At 40.0% G+C, this 18,445-nt stretch overlaps 1 protein-coding gene across 3 annotated transcripts in view; it reads right to left on the bottom strand.

Moving 5' to 3' along the window:
• Positions 1 to 18,445, bottom strand: part of KCTD16 (potassium channel tetramerization domain containing 16) — a 256,094-nt gene that overhangs the window by 12,544 nt on the left and 225,105 nt on the right. The window lies entirely within an intron of this gene.

Here is an 18,445-nt window from a genome sequence, read left to right as displayed (position 1 = left end):
AGCCAGATCCAAAGCACCACATCACTGCAGTCCGGTACAACAATGGAAGTCTGTGAGAGTCTTACTTTGTGCCAGCCCCCATCTAAGCTCTGCACACCCATCAACTCATGGGAGACTTGTGACAACTCTGAGTAGCTCTATTGCTAGATTCCCTACAAAGAAACTAAGACCCTGAGAATTTAAGAAACTTGCCCTAATTTGCACATTTCATAAGTGGCAGAGTTGAGGTTCGAATGCAGATTTCCCAAATATGACGATCAAAGCAATTAACCATTTGTTTTTCTTCGATTTGCCTGACTATAAAATTCCTGCTTTTCTTTAAAAACAATGTTCAGGGTTTAACTTCTCTCTGAAGTGTCTGTTTACCCCTCTTCAGAAATATTTATCATCCCCTCCCCCTGAATTATGGTTTTGTTTTGTAAGTGCCTCCATTATTGCACAAACCACATTTTGTTATAATTCTTTTTTACTTTATTCATCTCAGCTACGCACCATGAATTCCCAGAAGTGGGCAGAGTGAAGTGCCCATTGTTGCAATTCTAGCAGTTAGCTCAGAGTATGGTGTAGAAACTCAATAAAAGGGTGTATCCTAATAGTAACTTTTAAGTACCTGGATCCAGCCGTACCTGAAGCTGATAATAATAGTGCACTATTAAGTTACATGATCCACTATATCATTTTTAAGCTAGTGTGAGTTCCTCTCTCCCTATTTCCCTCAGTCTTGATTCACAGCACTGCATTCAGCTATTTGGAGACAGACTCATTTTTCAGATACACAGTTGATGGCTCCTTGAACTAGAAAATCCACAATTATGGCACAAAGCAAATTCCTAAACATAAGTCACTTCTCCCAGCTTTCTATCCACTGAACATTCAGTCTTCTTAGAGTCATGAGCTTGATAGCATTTACTCATCAAATGTTATATGCTAGGCATTTCATATAGTTCATTGCATGTAAGCCATAAGAAAATAAAGGAAATGAATCCCCTTTATGATGCTAATATTGAGGAAAAGGATAATGTAGTGTCTTTATATGTTTAAAAGGAGACCCAGTTTTGGTTTGTGCTATATCTTACTTTCATAAATGATGAATCACATTATAATAAGATCCCACTTTATTGCCACCTCTAATATGGTCAAAGTACAGGAAATTTAGAATGGAAACTATTAGGAAAGCTATGCCTTGTCTTCTTGTAAAAGGCCTGTCATCTACATACCTAAATGATTTAAATATTTATAGAAACTTACACATTTTCCAGAGGGAGTAAAAAAAAGTCCCTGTATATCATAACTCCAAAATTATCTCTAAAGTATACCCACTCTTTCAAACCACTTTTTAAAATGTGACTGAGTAATCATTGTATTTATATACCCATTAAATGAAATGCAACAATCCAATTAGCCAAAAGGAATCACCACGGCAATAATGTCCTACTTATCCCAGGCTATTACCAATAAATATCTTCCATGCAGCAGGGAAACTGCTCAACATGTACCAGCTGGTGACTGAAAATATCAGCAAGAGGAGATGTTTTGTCTGCCAGCCCAGATTCTGAGGGTATCATTTTTCTCCTTCTGATGGCAGCATCTGCCTCTACCTCTCCAACCCAGCCATCCCTATGCTAATATGACTCAATGGAGAAATGGCTCTAATACATTGGGTCAAAAACAAGGTAATCATATCAACCCAGATCTGATCTAGTTTGAGTCTTTATGAGAAACGTTCAGAAAATAACCTAAGCCTTACATTTTTTTTTAAAAAAAAAGGAGAGGAAAGGGGAGACAGAAAGGAGAAGAAGAAGAAATACATGCTGAGATATGCCTGTCCATTATCTTAAAACAGATGACAAACTATTCTGGCCATAAATCCTGCTGAACCATTAGAAATGCAAGCCTGGGGATCCCTGGGTGGCGCAGCGGTTTGGCGCCTGCCTTTGGCCCAGGGCGCGATCCTGGAGACCCCGGATCGAATCCCACATCGGGCTCCCGGTGCATGGAGCCTGCTTCTCCCTCTGCCTGTGTATCTGCCTCTCTCTCTCTCTCTCTCTCTGTGACTATCATAAATAAATAAAAATTAAAAAAAAATATTTATAGAAATGCAAGCCTGTGTTTTCCTCCCCAAGAGCTACCTTCCCCATGGTAAAGTCATTTCATTCAGTGAACTTGGAGGAAAACCAGAGGCTTTTCTAAAAGGTAATCTAACAACACAAACTCCATCATGGGAGGGAGGTCTATGTGTTTATGTGGAAAGCTGCACACAACCCTCCACTGCACGTCCAAGCCAAGAACCCAGAGCGGATGCAGCTATCTTCCCTGAACCGCTAGGATGATCATGGATTTAAATGTCAGCTGGGATCCTCCAGCTTCCAGGCAAATGGAAATATTACTTTCCACTTATTCTAGGCGCTATCACTATTAAAGGGAAATTGAACAGCTTCATTTTAGTGGAGCCTGTTATACTACCACATGTTTCAATATTTTATGAGAGCATTTAAATGTTTTAACATTTTTGGCAAGACAATTCATAAGAAGGCTTCTGAAGTCTATAAATTAGGTTGAAATCAAGGAAGAAGATGGTATGAATCCAGCTAGAGGTGCTGTGTGAAGAGTCATCATGAAATGTGAAAAGCAGTCAAATGTGGGAAGATAACCACTCTGTTTCTTTTTGGGAAACACTGTCTGTCTCATTACCCCCTTCCCAAGAACTTAACCAGAGCAGGGGTTTTAAACCACAACAGAGAAGTACTGTGTATGGGGACTGAACCCATTTGCCCTTGCAGCCCCACTGACGTGGGCTCCCCAGTCCCGGCAGATGTGGAAGGATCTGTGAAAGATCAATTCTGTAACTCAAGCTATTCTAGAATCCCCTCAATTATAGCAAATTATGATCTCGTAAATACCTTGGTACTTCAAATTACAATATACTTTTGCTCCCAATTGGCTGAGGTTTCAATACAGGCTGGAATAATTCTCTCCATTTGAAGAGAAAATACATTACAGCTGATTAGCTAGATCCAGGAAGAAAACCATTTCATCTCAAGAAAAGTCTGATTTATTGATATTAAAAAAAAGCAAAAAAAATCTGTCTTTTGGGATGCCTGGGTGGCTCAGCAGTTAAGCATCTGCCTTTGGCTTGGGGCTGATCCTGGAGTCCTGGGATCAAGTCCCACGTCGGGTTCTTTGCATGGAGCCTGCTTCTCCCTCTGCCTGTGTCTCTGCCTCTCTCTCTCTGTGTCTCTCATGAATAAATAAATAAAATCTTTTTAAAAATCTGTCTTTTGAGAGGTTTATTAATGTTGCTAAAAGTCAAAGAGTACAATAGTTCTACTTTACTTTTAAATAAATCATTGCAGGCAGCCCCAGCGGCTCAGCGGTTTAGCGCCGCATTTGGCCGGGGCGAGATCCTGGTGACCCGGGATTGAGTCCCATGTGGGGCTCCCTGCATGGAGCCTGCTTCTCCCTCTGCCTGTGTCTGTCTGTCTGTCTGTCTGTCTCTCTGTCTCATTAATAAATAAATAAAATTTAAAATAAATAAATCATTGCTTAATTTGTCGGATATTATATCATTCTTGGTGCCTGGCATATAATAAGGGTTTGATAACCGATGAATGAATGAATGAATGAATGAATGAATGAATGGGTCAGACACATATGTTGAATCGTATCAAGGTCATAACATAGAAGCACAGATTGTAGGCTTCAGAATCAGGTCCCACAATTTGTCAGTTTGGATAAATTTGGTCAGTTACTTCATCTGAGCCTTAATTTCCTCATCTAAGAAACAAAGCTAATAATAGTATTTCCCTCATAGATGTTTTAAAAAAATGAAATGAGACAATTAATGTAAAGGTGCTTCATGGTTCGAAGCACCTAATAAGTGTTCCATTCATTTGTACCTCTTTGCTTTATTGAAAGCCAGGCACTAACTTACATAAACAATACAAACGAGAAGCATGTTAGATAGCACAAGTATGTTTCTCCCAATATGCTCTACAACCAACTCTTAGGTCTGGCTGGAACATCATGTGAGGAAGGACACTGATGCTGAAACTGGACTCATCATGACATTTAGTAATATCTGGATTTGGTGTGGGAGTGGAGAGGAACCACAAGCACCGGACAGTGTCTGGCACATGGCATGTGATCAGGGGACAGTTTTAGAAAGAAGTTTCCTTCACCGTGCCGAGCTTAGAATTTTATAAATGGATGAGTCCACTGAAATAAGATTTTACTTGAAGACACATAAAATAAATTTAAACCCAGAGCTGGGAGTATTCTGTATTTTTGATTAAATAGGGAGGAGCAGGGCCCTCCATCACCCCAAACCCTTAAAGCTCAAGTCTTCCAACATTTTACAAGTTGGAAAAATTGAGGACCAATCAGGCAAATTGCGTGATTGTGCGTGGCCCCTTATGACTATAGCCCTAACTGCACAAATCCTTACTGATAAAGAAGGAATAAAAGAGGAAAGACTACAGAATACTTCTCCTCTATGAAAAATTCAAACCGAGCTGAGTGAAACATGACTTAGCAAACTCACAAAGTGCTTATGCATTTTTAAAAGAGGCAGCTCTGCAATCTACCCACACTTCAAATTCTCCACCTGCTAATGGTTGTGAACACAATGCACATCATTTACAGCAACAGCTGGGAAACTGCTTTCCCCTGTCTTCTCTGTCAATGATGTAGGAGCCTGCCAGTCTGGAAGCTAGGTGGCCAGATCTAATTTATTGAGCCTGCTGAAAGACTTTCTTGGTATCCCAGTTGAAAAGTCAATAATGGCCAAATTGATGTTTGTATAATTCTGCTAACCTTGGAAAAGATATTTCATAGTAGAGATTGGGAATAGGCAGGCTGTGCAAACTTCTGAGAAAAATACCTTTTCCAGCTTGGTAATCATCCTTTTTTCCTTGCTTTTCCACTCATGGACATTTGGCCTTGGATGGGGCCAGCTGGGGCTCCTCATTAAGAGGTGGAAAATTTGGGTAAGAGCAGACAGTTAAATCATTCATGCATCAGTCAGTGCCAGTCAAGAAAATAGGCATTGCACCTGTAATCTTCAAGGGAGAATTTAATATAAGGAACTGGTTAAACAGGTATTGGAGGGATGAAAAAGATGCAAAAACATAGCACTGAAGAGACAAAGATAGTGCTACCACATTTGGGGCTGAGGAGACAAATCAAATGAAGATGAGGTTATTAGAACCTGGAAGCTTGCAAGAGACACTGCAGAGGTAGGACCCAGGCATCTGAGGAGGGCACACTGCCTGGCGGTCCTGGCATCTGAAGGGCCTTGCTCTGCAGAATAAAGAACAAAACAAAACTGGGACCTGGGACCAACTGCTTCTGAGGTAAATGAGGTTGAGTTGATGCTGACGAGCAGCAAGCAGACAAGGGGCCTTCGTCGGCTCCATTCCTACAGCCTCCCTCTCACAAGCCCCACAGCGGGACAGAACCCAAAGGAAGTGCACTGGGCCAAGGCCAAGTGTGGCCAGCTGAATTTCAGCCCCAGTATCGCAAGGCAGAATCAAGAGGTGTGGGCTTGGGGCTGAGAGACAACAGCTTAATAAGAGCACGCTGACCCCGCCAGGGGTTGGAAAGAAAAGAAAGACGTGGTACTTGACCTGCTAGAACAGGTGCTCTAACACACGAGTCAGGACATGCAAACAACAGAAAACTACCACTGAGTTCAGTTCTCACCCTGCTGCCCTTTCTTATACCTTAGGGTTTGTATTTACTCTCCCTCTGCCCAGACAGTTCTGTTTCCGATGTTCACCTGTTTAGTTCTTTTCTGTCCTCCAATGCTTGGCTGCAATATCGCTTTCTCAGGGCCTCACCTCTATCTCCCAACCCGGCCAAAGCCAGTCCCAACCTCCTGCCCACCTCTTTTGCACCACTGTTATGTGTGATTATGGAGGTGTTTCTATGTTTGTTTATTCAGTGTCTGTTCTCCCACACTTGACTGTAAGGCCCCTGTTTGTTCCCTTCTGGCACACTCTAGGCCACATACAGACCAGGGTTTCAGGGCATGTCATAGCAGGAAAACATGTCATGCCCAGGAAACATTGGCATGAGAAATGAATGGGAGAGGAAATGGATGATGGTAGAGAAAATAAATTTTGGTTTAGGGTGTGTGAAAGAGACAGTAAACCTTCCACACACACATACATACACAAAGGAATGAAAAATCTGACATGCAAAGGTAGTCAAATTGGAAAATATTTAGGCATACCACTGGGCGTGTGACAAATTTGCCGACCAGAAGAGTTAACAGCAAGATCCACTGGCATATCCAGAATTGAATAAATGTATGTATGTGCTTGTGTGTATACACACAAAAATAATTTTTAATTGATCATCATTCAATTATTTATTGATATAAAAAATCATTAAAGACATTACACAACTTCAGGGAAAAATTAACTTTCCTAACCACTCAACCATGCTCTCTATTCATATCATTTTCCAATTTGGTGAGGCTCAGTCATATCCTCCTGGCTCAGGATTTTCTCTCTGAATAAAACAACATGATAGTTTGCATAAGGCAGGAAATCCTGAATTCTGACTTCCTGGCCTGCTGCCTTGCTCTTTCAACGTTCCTGGATGACACACTAATTTCATTTTCCAAGGTCTTTTGCCCTTTTCTTGCTTTCTTCCTCTCCATTGTATTTCCTCCTCCTGGTCTCAGCATTTTTCTGTTAAGATCCTACTTAATTACTCCTGCCCCAAAAGTCCTTGTTTCCCTGTTTCATAAGCAAGTCCCTCGGCCCATCCTGATCTCTTTTCATATCTGGGCTTCCAGCTCAGCCACCCCCTTTTACATTTTCTGCACCAATTTTTCACAAGCTTGAACTAGTCCAAACGACAACTCCCCATAAAACTCTTCTCAATCAATATCTCAGGGTCTTTTGTCTCTTAGAATGAAATGTACATGTAATTATTATAGGGTTTGTTTTCCCCTATTTTTATTTTTTATTCATGAGAGACCCAGAGAGAGAGAGAGGCAGAGACATAGAGAGAGGGAGAACAGACAGAGGGAGAAGCAGGCTCCCTGCATGAAGCTTGATGTGGGACTCAATCCCCAGAATCCCAGGATCATGACCTAAGCTGAAGGCAGATGTTTGACCACTGAGCCACCCAAGTGACCCTATTCGTCCCCTTTTCCAATAGAAACATCTCTTTTCTTCCTTTTGTGAACTACCTCTTTTTGATTCCATATGGTCCCAAAGGGACTGTCACTCATGCTGCCATGCCTGGCCACAAGAGGAGGATATCTAACCCGTATCTGAACTTTCCATGTCCCAAGCATGGGGCCCAAGTTGTATGAATCAGTCTTCACTGAAATTCTCCCACTGGAGTTTATAGGTAATGTATGTTCTATGATGTGGGATGTTGTGAAGCCAGGGGGATATCAGTTCACTGGCCATCTTGCCTACAGGTGGAAGAGAACATTCATGCACAAAGAAGCCCATCTAGACAGGCAAAGCTGACCACAGTCAAGAGACAGAGCCCTACAGTATCTCTGTGTTGTCTCAAGTTGGCCCCATTCCTAGGCTTATAATTTCATAAGCCAGAAATTCTCTTTGCTTAATCTAGTGTGAGTTAGTTTTGCCTTAAATATGGAAGAGTCTTGAACACAACATCACATTCATATAAACACTTAATGTCTAATTTACCTTTATCATCCTCTGAGCACTTGTGTAACCCTGGCACTAAAGTTGGTTGGCTCTTTAGGGGCAGGTACTCTTACATGGCTAAACTACTTTAGTGGTAACTAGTTTCTTTTATGGAATGGTACATCGTCTCTAGACTAGTTCCAACAAAGGTGATTAAAATTCTCAGGAGAGTTACTGGTTGTACACAGTCATTCTAGTAGTGGATAACAGCTGTACTTCCAAAACCAGAAACTTAACATAATAATATAGATATAAATGTTGAGGGTCCCCTTTGTGCTGATTATTGTGCTCAGCACTTCATATAATCTTCATAATATTCTATGAGGTGGATGTTATTCTTTTGTTTTTATGGAAGTAGAGATTATCGCCCAAAGTGGTTATTAATTACCTGATCCAGTTATAGAATGGACAAGTGACAAATTGAGAATTCCAATCCCAATCTCTTTTAATACAAAGCCTCTGCTTTTTGGGGGGACACGATACTCAATATTGCAAGAGTTTTCTACCAGAGATATTAAAAATTCTAATAGGCCCAAAGGGTTGAACTGTTGACTTTCAGACATGATAGCTCCGGTGATTTTAGCACTTCAGCCACTTTTAGAAGTAATCAACTAACTGAACAACTAACTGAAAATCCATAGGACTTATATAAGAAATCTTAGCTCTGTTGGCCAAGCCAACTGGAAAGAAGTGAAAAGGATAAAATGAAGGGTGAAGTGTCATGGGTGCTCTTCCTGATGTGTGCGCACGCCATCTCCCTCCACCATGTTGCAGTGCTCCCTCCACCATGCCATCAATGCGGCCCTGGTAAGACCCAGCAGTATTTGAAGTATGCACTCAATTCGTGCAGGAAAAAGAGCTCTTTGTCAGTTAATTAAGATATAATAGTGACTAATACTGCTTAACGAATTTTGAACAACCAACCAATATGTGATACCTCCTCAAAAGGGGAAAAATCGAAACCTAACAACCTATGGTTTATTGGCAAATGCAAACCCAAACTTCTACTGATCCTGCTGGTAGAATTTAAAAAAAAAAAAAAAAAGCCAAATCAACCCGGAGAAGTTGTTTAAGGGTTATAGAATCCTGTGAATTTTAAAAGAATCACAGATAACATAAAAGAAGTGTCTTAAAACATTTATAAATTATAAACTACTTTAAAGGGAGTTAGGTTAACCAGAAAACTTTGGACAATGATAAGAGCAGCCAACCATGAGAAGGGCCTGGATGATGGTGCAGAGCTCATTGTGAGCAGGCCTGTGCAGAACTTCAGAGTATGAGACCCAGAAAGGACCTCAGATGCCTCTGAGCACCCTTGTTTTATAATGAGGAGAAAGAAAGTGGCCTAAGAATAACATCAGAGCTGAACTCCAAGTCTGGAGACCTGTCTGGGACCTTGCCAGAGACACACCTCAGAAGGTGTGGAGCTCTGTCGGCAATATCACACCCAGCTAGAGAGGGTTTCATGTATGGACAGTCTTTCGTCTGGGGCGGGGAAGCTTTACAGGAAGAGATCACTGTTGCGTACAGTCAAGAGAACACAAGACAGAAGAGTCTGGAGGAAGCAGATTCCTGCCATATTACTACATGCCTAATGGGGAGGGACAGAGAGACAGACATGGAGACAAAGAAGGAGGGAGCATGAGTGGTACCTTTAACTGATGATGATGCTCACCTATGTTTGCACCTACGCTAAGCCACACATAGGGCCTGGCACTTTATCTGCACCATCTCACTGAATCATTACAACCGGTGAAGAGAGGTAAGTCATTACAACACTTAATTCACACCTCCTGAAGATGAGGCTCACGGGCACACACTTGCCTAGCTTTCAGGAAAACTCACATTCTATCAGAGGGATTTACTCAGAATCTCACAGGCCTTATTTTAAAGTGTATGAACCCACAGTGTAAGAACAAGTCTGACACCTCAGTGTGAATTAGTTCATCACAATGCTTGGACTTGACAGAGGAAGCCTAGGAATTCACAAATGGCATTAATGAAAGATGAGAATGTACCACATGTCATGTGCAATACTAAGTGCTTTACAAATATTTTATTCTAACAACATTCTAAGGCAGGGTTTCCCTGTTACTGACATTTGGGCTGAATAATTCTTTGCTGTGGGGACGGTCCTGTGCGTTGTAGGACGTTATCGGCAGGCCATCCCTGGCCTCTCTCACTATCCTCTACTGCCTTCTTCAGTCAAGACAATTCAAAACATCTCTGGGTATTGCCAAATGTCCTCTGAGCAGCAAAATCACCTCTAGTTGAGAACTGTTTTTCTTTTCTTTTTTTTTTTTTATATGAAGTCTTTTTTTTTTAAAATTTTTATTTATTTATGATAGTCACAGAGAGAGAGAGAGAGGCAGAGACATAGGCAGAGGGAGAGGGAGAGGGAGAAGCAGGCTCCATGCACCAGGAGCCCGATGTGGGATTTGATCCCGGGTCTCCAGGATCGCGCCCTGGGCCAAAGGCAGGCGCCAAACCGCTGCGCCACCCAGGGATCCCCGAGAACTGTTTTCCTAAGGTAAAGAATATTCCTATTTTATGATATTTATGGAACTGAATTCTACAAAATTTGACTAATTTACCCATGAATCACAATGGTGGTAAAAGGTGAAACTACAATTTGATTTTTGGTACATCTGACTCCAAGACTCTTACCTGTTCCACTGTTATACTGTGATGTTCCTGTAAACTCTGCTTTTCTGAAAGGAGCTTATGAGGCAAAAACAACCCTCCCATTCACAGTAAGTTCCAAAAGAAGCCAAATACAAAGAAGTGAAGGAAACGGAGTTGCCTTTTCACCTTTCATAAAATGGAAAACAAAACAAAACAAAACAAAAACAACACTTCATCTTCACCAGGCTATCCTCAGATAACAGAATAAGAAGATTTACAAAATTTAGCAGCTTTGTCTGAACATGTTATCTCTGCTAATTGGCCACTGGTTCAGTCATTCTTTATTTACATTAGGATTTCAAAATGGGACAATGGTGGCTCTGCCCAGTGATTTTCCCACATAGCTGCAAGCTATATTAATCACTACGTAATGATAAGTATCGAAGTTAAAGTGAGTATTTACTACATTCCAAGTGTTGTTCTGTACTCTCCTTGCAGGAAATCTTATTTGAGATTTAAAAATACCCCTGTAGAGTAGGCTTTACTGTTACTCACATTTTACAAAAGCACTAACTGAAGGACAGAACTGGTAAACGACTAACCCCAGAGTCTTAAAGAGACAAGCTGTGATGCAGGCTTGGAATTTCCATAACAAGGCAGGCAATAATTAAAGCCTGTGGTTCAGTACTTGGGCTTTAGAATCAAAGAATCCTGAATGGAGCACAACTCTGCTGGTGGCTTGCAGTTTCCTCATCTAAAAATGTTAGAAATAATACTTTTCTGATAGGAGGGTGAGAATTAAATGCTATTTGTCCATAGCATGCCTACAGTGCCTAGAATATACTCAATGCCCATTGAACAATGGGTTTTTATTAACGATAAATGATTACTTTGATACCTAAGTTGGCAATGCTGATAGTAGTTACCGTTGTGAAATATTTAAAAGGTAATTTCAATAATGACAACTTGACAGGTAATTTCTTGTTTCTTCTGCTTTTCTTTGTCTTCCTATTACTTAACCTGGATCTCTACTTTCTAGTCTTAATATCATAGATCCCACTTGCATAGATTGATAAAATTTAGGAAAACATCTCTGAAGGACAAATATATTAGTAGGTAAGCTCTCCCCTTGGCTCTGGGGCAAGAATTGCCATATGTGACTTGCAGTGACTCTAAGGACAGTAAGAATTCCTGAAAGAGGGTAAAACAGTGATGATAGTTCACTATTACACCTTTATATATGATTCCCCTGTGTTTTTTTTTTTAAGATTTTATTTATTTATTAGAGAGAGGGAGTGTGAGAGTGGCGGGGGGAGGAGAGAGGGAAGGGGCAGAGGGAGAAGGAGAAAGAATCTATAACAGACTCCCTGCTGAACTCAAACTGGGACCTACAACCCTCAGATCATGACCTGAGTGGGAAGAGCCCAACCCTCAACTGAGCCACACCGGCACCCCTTCCTGTTTTTCTTAAACCATAGTAATTACATACAACCTCACAACCTCATAAAATTGTCCAACTGACCGCCTCTGATGGGGAGACATATCCTTCAGTCAGAGAAAGGAGCCCACCATTACCTACATGGTTAATTCACTTAAAACAGTCTTTGAAGTGGTTTACAGGTATTTCCAATATAAATGAAAGCAAAGGAATGCTACCAACCTAAATTGGCACTAATGACTTTTAGGCAGCAAAGGATGGAAAATAATTCTCTCTCTGATAATCAGAGGGAAGTTAGATCGAAAGAGATATGAATTCTACATTTTTTTTTGTCTTTGGTTATTAAATATATTCCCTTCTCTTAATTGATGATTAGATCCCTAATAACACATTCTTAATTGTTTACATTTGGAAAATAGTTGGGAAAGAACTTTAAAAAAAATTATTTATTTATTTTAGAGAGAGAGCTTGCACAAGCAGGGGGAGGGACAGAGGGAAAGGGAAAAGCAGACTCCCTGCTGAGCCCTGAGCCTGATATGATATGGGACTTGAGCCCAGGACCCTGAGATCATGACTTGAACCAAAATTAGATGCTTAACTGACTGAGCCACCTGGGCATTCCTGGGAAAGAGCTTTTTAAAAGAGAACAAAGACAGGCATCTGGGTGGCACAGTCAGTTAAGCCTCTTATTCTTGGTTTTGGTTCAGGTAATGATCTCAGGGTTGTGATCTCAAGCCCAGAGATTGAGCCCCACGTGAGGATCTGTGCTCAGCGAGGAGTCTACTTAAGTTTCCTATCCCCTTGCCTCTCTGAGAGACAAAACATGAGAGAAGAGAGAGGGGAAGGGGACAGGGGAGAGGGAGAGGAGAAGAGGACTTCTGGATAAGCAGAGAGCCCGAAGTGGGGCTCAAACCCAGGACCTCATAATCATGATCTGAGCTAAAGGCAGACATTTAACAGACTTAGCCACCCAGGCACCCAAATAAATAAATCTTAGAGAGAGAGAGAGAGAACCAAAAGAATGGTATAAGAGTCCAATTTCATTTTTCTGGATGTGATTATCCAGTTTTCTTAGTACCATTTATTGAAGAAATTATCCTTCCTCATTGAGTATTTGTGGCTCCCTTGTCAAATGTTAGTTGACTATATATATATATATATATATATATATATATATATATATATAGTTTATTTCTGGGGCTCTTGATTCTGTCCTATTGAACTATGGAGTCCATTTTTATGTCAGTACCATACTGTTTTGGTTTCTATTGCTTTGTCACATAGTTGGAGGTCAGAAAGCCGTGTTCTTTCTCAGGATTGCTTTGGCTATTCAGGATCTTCTGTGGCTTTATACAAATTTTAAGATTTTTCTTTCTTTTTTAATTTAAATTTAAATTTTTATTTATTTATTTTAAGTAAACTCTACACCCAGTGTAGAGCTTGAACTTTCAACCCCAAAATCAAGAGTCACATGTTTCACTGATGGTATCAGCCTGGCATCCTGATTTTTTTCTTCCTATTTCTGTGCAAAATGCGATTGGAATTTTTTTTTTAATATTTTATTTATTTAGTTGAGAGAGAGCACAAGCAGGGGGAGTGGCCAAGGGAGAAGCAGGCTCTTGTCTGAGCAGATAACCTGATGTGGGGCTTGATCCTGGGACACTGGGATCTTGACCTGAGCTGAAGAAAGACACTTAACTAAAGGTACCCCACCACTGGAATTTTGGTAGGGATTACTTTATCTCAAAATAGATTAAAGACTTAAGCATAAACCCATAAAACTCTGAGAAGAAAATATAGGGGAAAATCTCCTTGATAACTGGTCTTGATAATGCTTTTTTGAATATGACACCAAAAGTACAAACAGCAAAAGCAAAAATAAGTGGGACTACATCAAACTAAGAAGCTTCGGTACAGCAAAAGAAACAATCAGAAAAATTAAAAGGCAATGTATAGAAGGGGAGAAAGTATCTGCAAATCTATTTGATAAAGGGTTAATATTCAAAATACATAAAGAATTCCTGTAACTCAATAACACAAAAAAATGATTTAAAAATGGGCAAAGGAACTGAATAGACATTTTTCCAAAGAAGATACACAAAAGGCCAATAGGTACATGGAAAGGTGCCAGGATGAGGAAAAGGTTGGGAGTCGGGCAGAAGATAAAGGTAATGAGTTAAATCTGAGAATTCTTATGGGCCTCTAGAAGAGCCAAATTGATAAATCCTGACCTCTCTCCTCACAAACACAATTCCAAATTCCATTTTTTCCCCTGCTTCTCCTCTAATTCCATAAAGATGTCTTTGTTTCAGCAATTCTATGTGATATGCTTGCAGCCATACAGTTGTCTAGAGTAGAATGGTATAAAACAGAAAAGTGACCCCAGCAATATGAATATAAGATGTCTTACATTTTTTATCAGACGTTCAATTTTACTCCAGTGTTAATCTTGTCTTTCATTAAAATATAAGCCCCTGGAAAGTAAGTTCCCATTTGAAAGAGAATTTCTGACTGAAAATCATGCTCATTCCACTTTGACAAAGATTTGAGAAGAATCATGACTTAGCAGGAGATTAGAAATTGTGAAACCTAGTATTTGTACAATACTTAATAGATCATAGAACTATTTTCATTTATTATACTTCATTTGATCCTTATATTTATTCAATCAGTACTTAACTAATATTTGATGGCTCTCTGATAGACACTGTCTAGGCAATGGGTTCAGACCTAGCCACAGGGGTTTACATTCTGGTAAGAAAGATAAACACTAAACAAGTAAAAGATAATAAATTTTCAGGTAGTGTTGAAGGCTGCAAAGAAAATAAGACAGGATAATATGATGTAGTGAGTTGGGGTGAGAGGGTTGTAATCAATAGATGGACTGGTCAGATGGCATCTCCAGAAAAGGTGACATTTAAGCAGGGACCCAACATCCAAAAGAAGGCAGCCTGTGAAGATCATGTAGAACTCATTACAGGCAAAAGGTACATCAAATGCAAAGGTCCTGAGGTAGGAATAAGATGGCATGTACAGAGAACAGAAAGAAAGCCAGTATGGCTTGAATGTGGTGAGAGAGGAAGACGTGTAGAAAATGAAGTTAGAGAGACAAGGGCAAAATCCAGCAGGACTGCAAAGGTGACAATCAGGAGTTAGTGTTTTATACATTAAGATGGATGGTTTTAACAGGGGAATTCCTGACTTTAATTTATCTTTGTTACAAGCTAACTCTTGCTGCTCTCCAGAGGATGGCTTATTGGTGAGCAAAGATGGAGGCAAGAAAGCCAAGCTATTCCAAGGTCCAGGCAAAAGATAATGGTGACTTCTAGAGTAGAGGTAGAGAGCAGGGACTCTATGAGACACATGTCCTTATTCCCACTTTACAGATGAGGAAAGTGAAGCTCAGGAAAGTAAAGGATTCGTCTGAGCTGGGTATAACAGCAGAGAACTTTCATATTATAAATTCAGTTCTTCCCCATTATGCCATGGTTTTGTCCATGGGAAGGCATCCCAATATATAGATATTGAAATCTTCCACAAGCAATCTGGTTTTCACAGAAGAAGTTCTGTCTCTAGCCCTATCCTGTACATCAGAAGCCTTACTTGGTTAGTCCTGCACCTGCTGGGGTTATTTGATTGACTTCACAAACTGGGAGCCTGGAGTTTAATTCTACAATCAGGAATCATTATATTGTTTGTAAACAATGACAGACTATGATAAATATGCATTCTAGGTAATTACTTCCTTCCCATGTGGCGTCTTTACTTTCTCATTTCCATCATCCTGTCACATCTGAGTACCTGATTGTGCGTTCCCTACCACAGGCAGAGAGAGAATAGCTGCGAACACATTGAAATGCAAGAAGACAGTCCCGTATCCTCTAGGTTGTCAGAAACAGGAGCCAAGCCCGAAGTTCAAACACCAATGAAAATTAACAGATTTCAGCATGTTCAGTTTTATATTATTCCTTTGGTTTGTACATTTCTATTCAAGAAACAGAGTTTCTAATAGATTTCCATTACATCCCAGCCCATGAAGCTGGATTAGTAAAGAAACAGTAAATCAAATTGCATTAGGGTCTAAGACATTTGGTGTCTTTCTTTTTTCTTTTTTGTTTTAACAGCAGGACCAAGGCGTAGTTAGTAAACATTTTAGGACAGGGTTCCTTTATCTACAGAATAACAGCCTCTGCAGCAGAATTCTTGGAACGCAGAAAGAAGTCTCCATATGGTTTATTAAATACCAACAATTCACATATGGTACGGTAAAGGTGGTGTATAAATCAAGCGGCAGTTTCACATGGCGGGAAAGAGCCTGGATGTGACTTCAAACAAATCCCGGCACTTCTACTAATCACTTGTGTGACTTGTGCGAGTGCCAAACCTCAGTTTGCTCACCTGTAAAATGGGAACAATAGCAGTACCTGCCTCATGGGGTTGAGAAGTAAATGGAGGGTGCTTTGCTTGGTGCTTGGCCCCTGAACTAAACATATTTGTCACTGTTGTCACCAGTTATTACTATTATTACAAATAATATATCAGTAATATATTATTACTAATTGTAAGTAATTAATAATTATCAATCTATTATTACAGATTATTCCTTAATCTCTTTCTCTCATGTAAAGAGAATGAATTGTATGTACAATATGTTTTTTCTTTCCCCATCAACGGGGCTAACCCTTTGGTTAGCTCCAGCCCTACTCTACTGAACAGAAGTCCATCTGAACAGCCCCACAGGTGAGAAGATGGCTGGCTTACATTTCAGGATATAGTGAAGACCTTGAGTAAGGCTTCCTCTGTTACATGGCAGGTGGCACACTATGCCAGTTACGGTATGAGACTCATGTCCCAGGCCCTGATCTGATACCAACAAGTTATATAACCTTGGCCAAATTCCTAAAATCCATATATTTTTCTTATTCCTAATTTTGACGGTATTATTCCCCCACTTCCACCTTGCTAGCTTCTATTAAATGAGAATATTCATTAATGTATTCTACAAAGTTATAATAACTTCACAGCATATAAATTTGAGGTAGAATTTGTATCTTCGGTATTACCATCATTTTCATTGTCCGTCTTCAGATTAGTCTCATTGACACTGGATTATTCTCCTTAGCAGGACAGAGGAAATTCTTGACCTGGTATTTTTGAATCTCTCCTTAATCTAGTCTCCTTCCACTACCCATATTTACTCCTTAGTGTTTGTACATTAGGTTTCTTGCCCCACTGACTGATCAGACTGTCCCTTTGCCTGGATAACTCATCAGTGAAGAGTCAGCTTAGTTGCACCTCTCTAGAAAGCTTTCTGATTTCTACCATACCCAACCCCAGTGGTCCTGACCCCTCTTCTGCGTCCCCACCTTTCACCTGGGCACATCTTTCTTGCACTTACAGCACTGTGTTGTGCTTTGTGAGTGGACCCTACATCAAATTCAAGGCCCCTCACCAGCAGCGGCCATGCTCATTCATCTTCTATGCCCACAGGAAGAGCAAAATGTTTGGCATATAAGGGCCACCTCACCGTGGTCACTGAGTAAGTAAATAAATGAAACACCTTTTGATCAATGAGGCTATCTGACCACAGATTCATTACATATTTATTACATTTAAGTATATATAGTCCAGCAATCATCACCTTCTTTCTTTCTTTCCTTTCTTTCTTTCTTTTCTTTCTTTCTTTCCTTTTCTTCTTTCTTTTTTTCTTTTTCTTTTCTTTCTTTCTTTCCTTTTCTTTCTTTCTTTCTTTCTTTCTTTCTTTCTTTCTTTCTTTCTATCTTTCTTTCTTTTTTAAAGATTTTATTTATTTATTCATGAGAGACAGAGAGAGAGAGGCAGAGAGACACAGGCAGAGAGAGAAGCCGGCTCCATGCAGGGAGCCCAATGCAGGACTCGATCCGGGGACTCCAGGATCACGCCCCGAGCCAAAGGCAGGCGCTAAATTGCTGAGCCACCCAGGCGTGATGATCACTTTTTCATTTCAACTTTTATACTTCACGTGAGAATAGGCTCATTTGTTTTCTCAGCTAAGTTACTCAAAGCTTAAACTTCATTTTTCATCTATGGTTATATGCATTTTATTCAGAAAATTTCTGTTTTCTCCTCCTCTCAGATCTTTAGAGACCACTTTTGAATAAAAGCAGTTTGTATAGCATAAGGTGTAAGAGGATGTTGAGGGAAAGACAATTTTAAAGAGTTGATCTTTTCAAATATTCATCTTAACAGTCAATGCAAGAGGTTGATTTTCTTGTTTGTTTTTACATCCGCCAGGAAAAAAGAGATGTGGTATATAGTCTCAAAGAAAGTGTTGCCAACATGAATTCAAAAGCCTAGATCTACCCAGCTAAAAATGTATCACTCAAAAATACATTCCCCAGTTAAATGAAATCATTGAATCATGCATTAAGGAAAAGGAATAGTAAACCTGAGACCATGGCAATTTACCTTCTTCAACTGAATGAAAAAATAAGCAGAAGAAGTTTGATACCAAAATTGCACTGTAATATGTCCCTGATGAGTCTAGCCTGTGTGTGTGTAGTATGTGTAGGGACTGGGAATGAATGGAGAGGAACAAAGTAACAGAGAAAGTCAGAGAGAAAAAAAATACATATTGAGTTGAGAGGCAGGTTGTATTTTCAGTTATAGTTAATTTTATTTAAAAGCATGTAGATATTTTCTAAGCTAAAATGTTAATGTTAAAGGT

This window comes from Vulpes vulpes, chromosome 2 (assembly GCF_048418805.1).
Source record: "Vulpes vulpes isolate BD-2025 chromosome 2, VulVul3, whole genome shotgun sequence".
Taxonomy (NCBI): domain Eukaryota; kingdom Metazoa; phylum Chordata; class Mammalia; order Carnivora; family Canidae; genus Vulpes; species Vulpes vulpes.
This window is presented reverse-complemented; position numbering and strand designations above follow the sequence as displayed.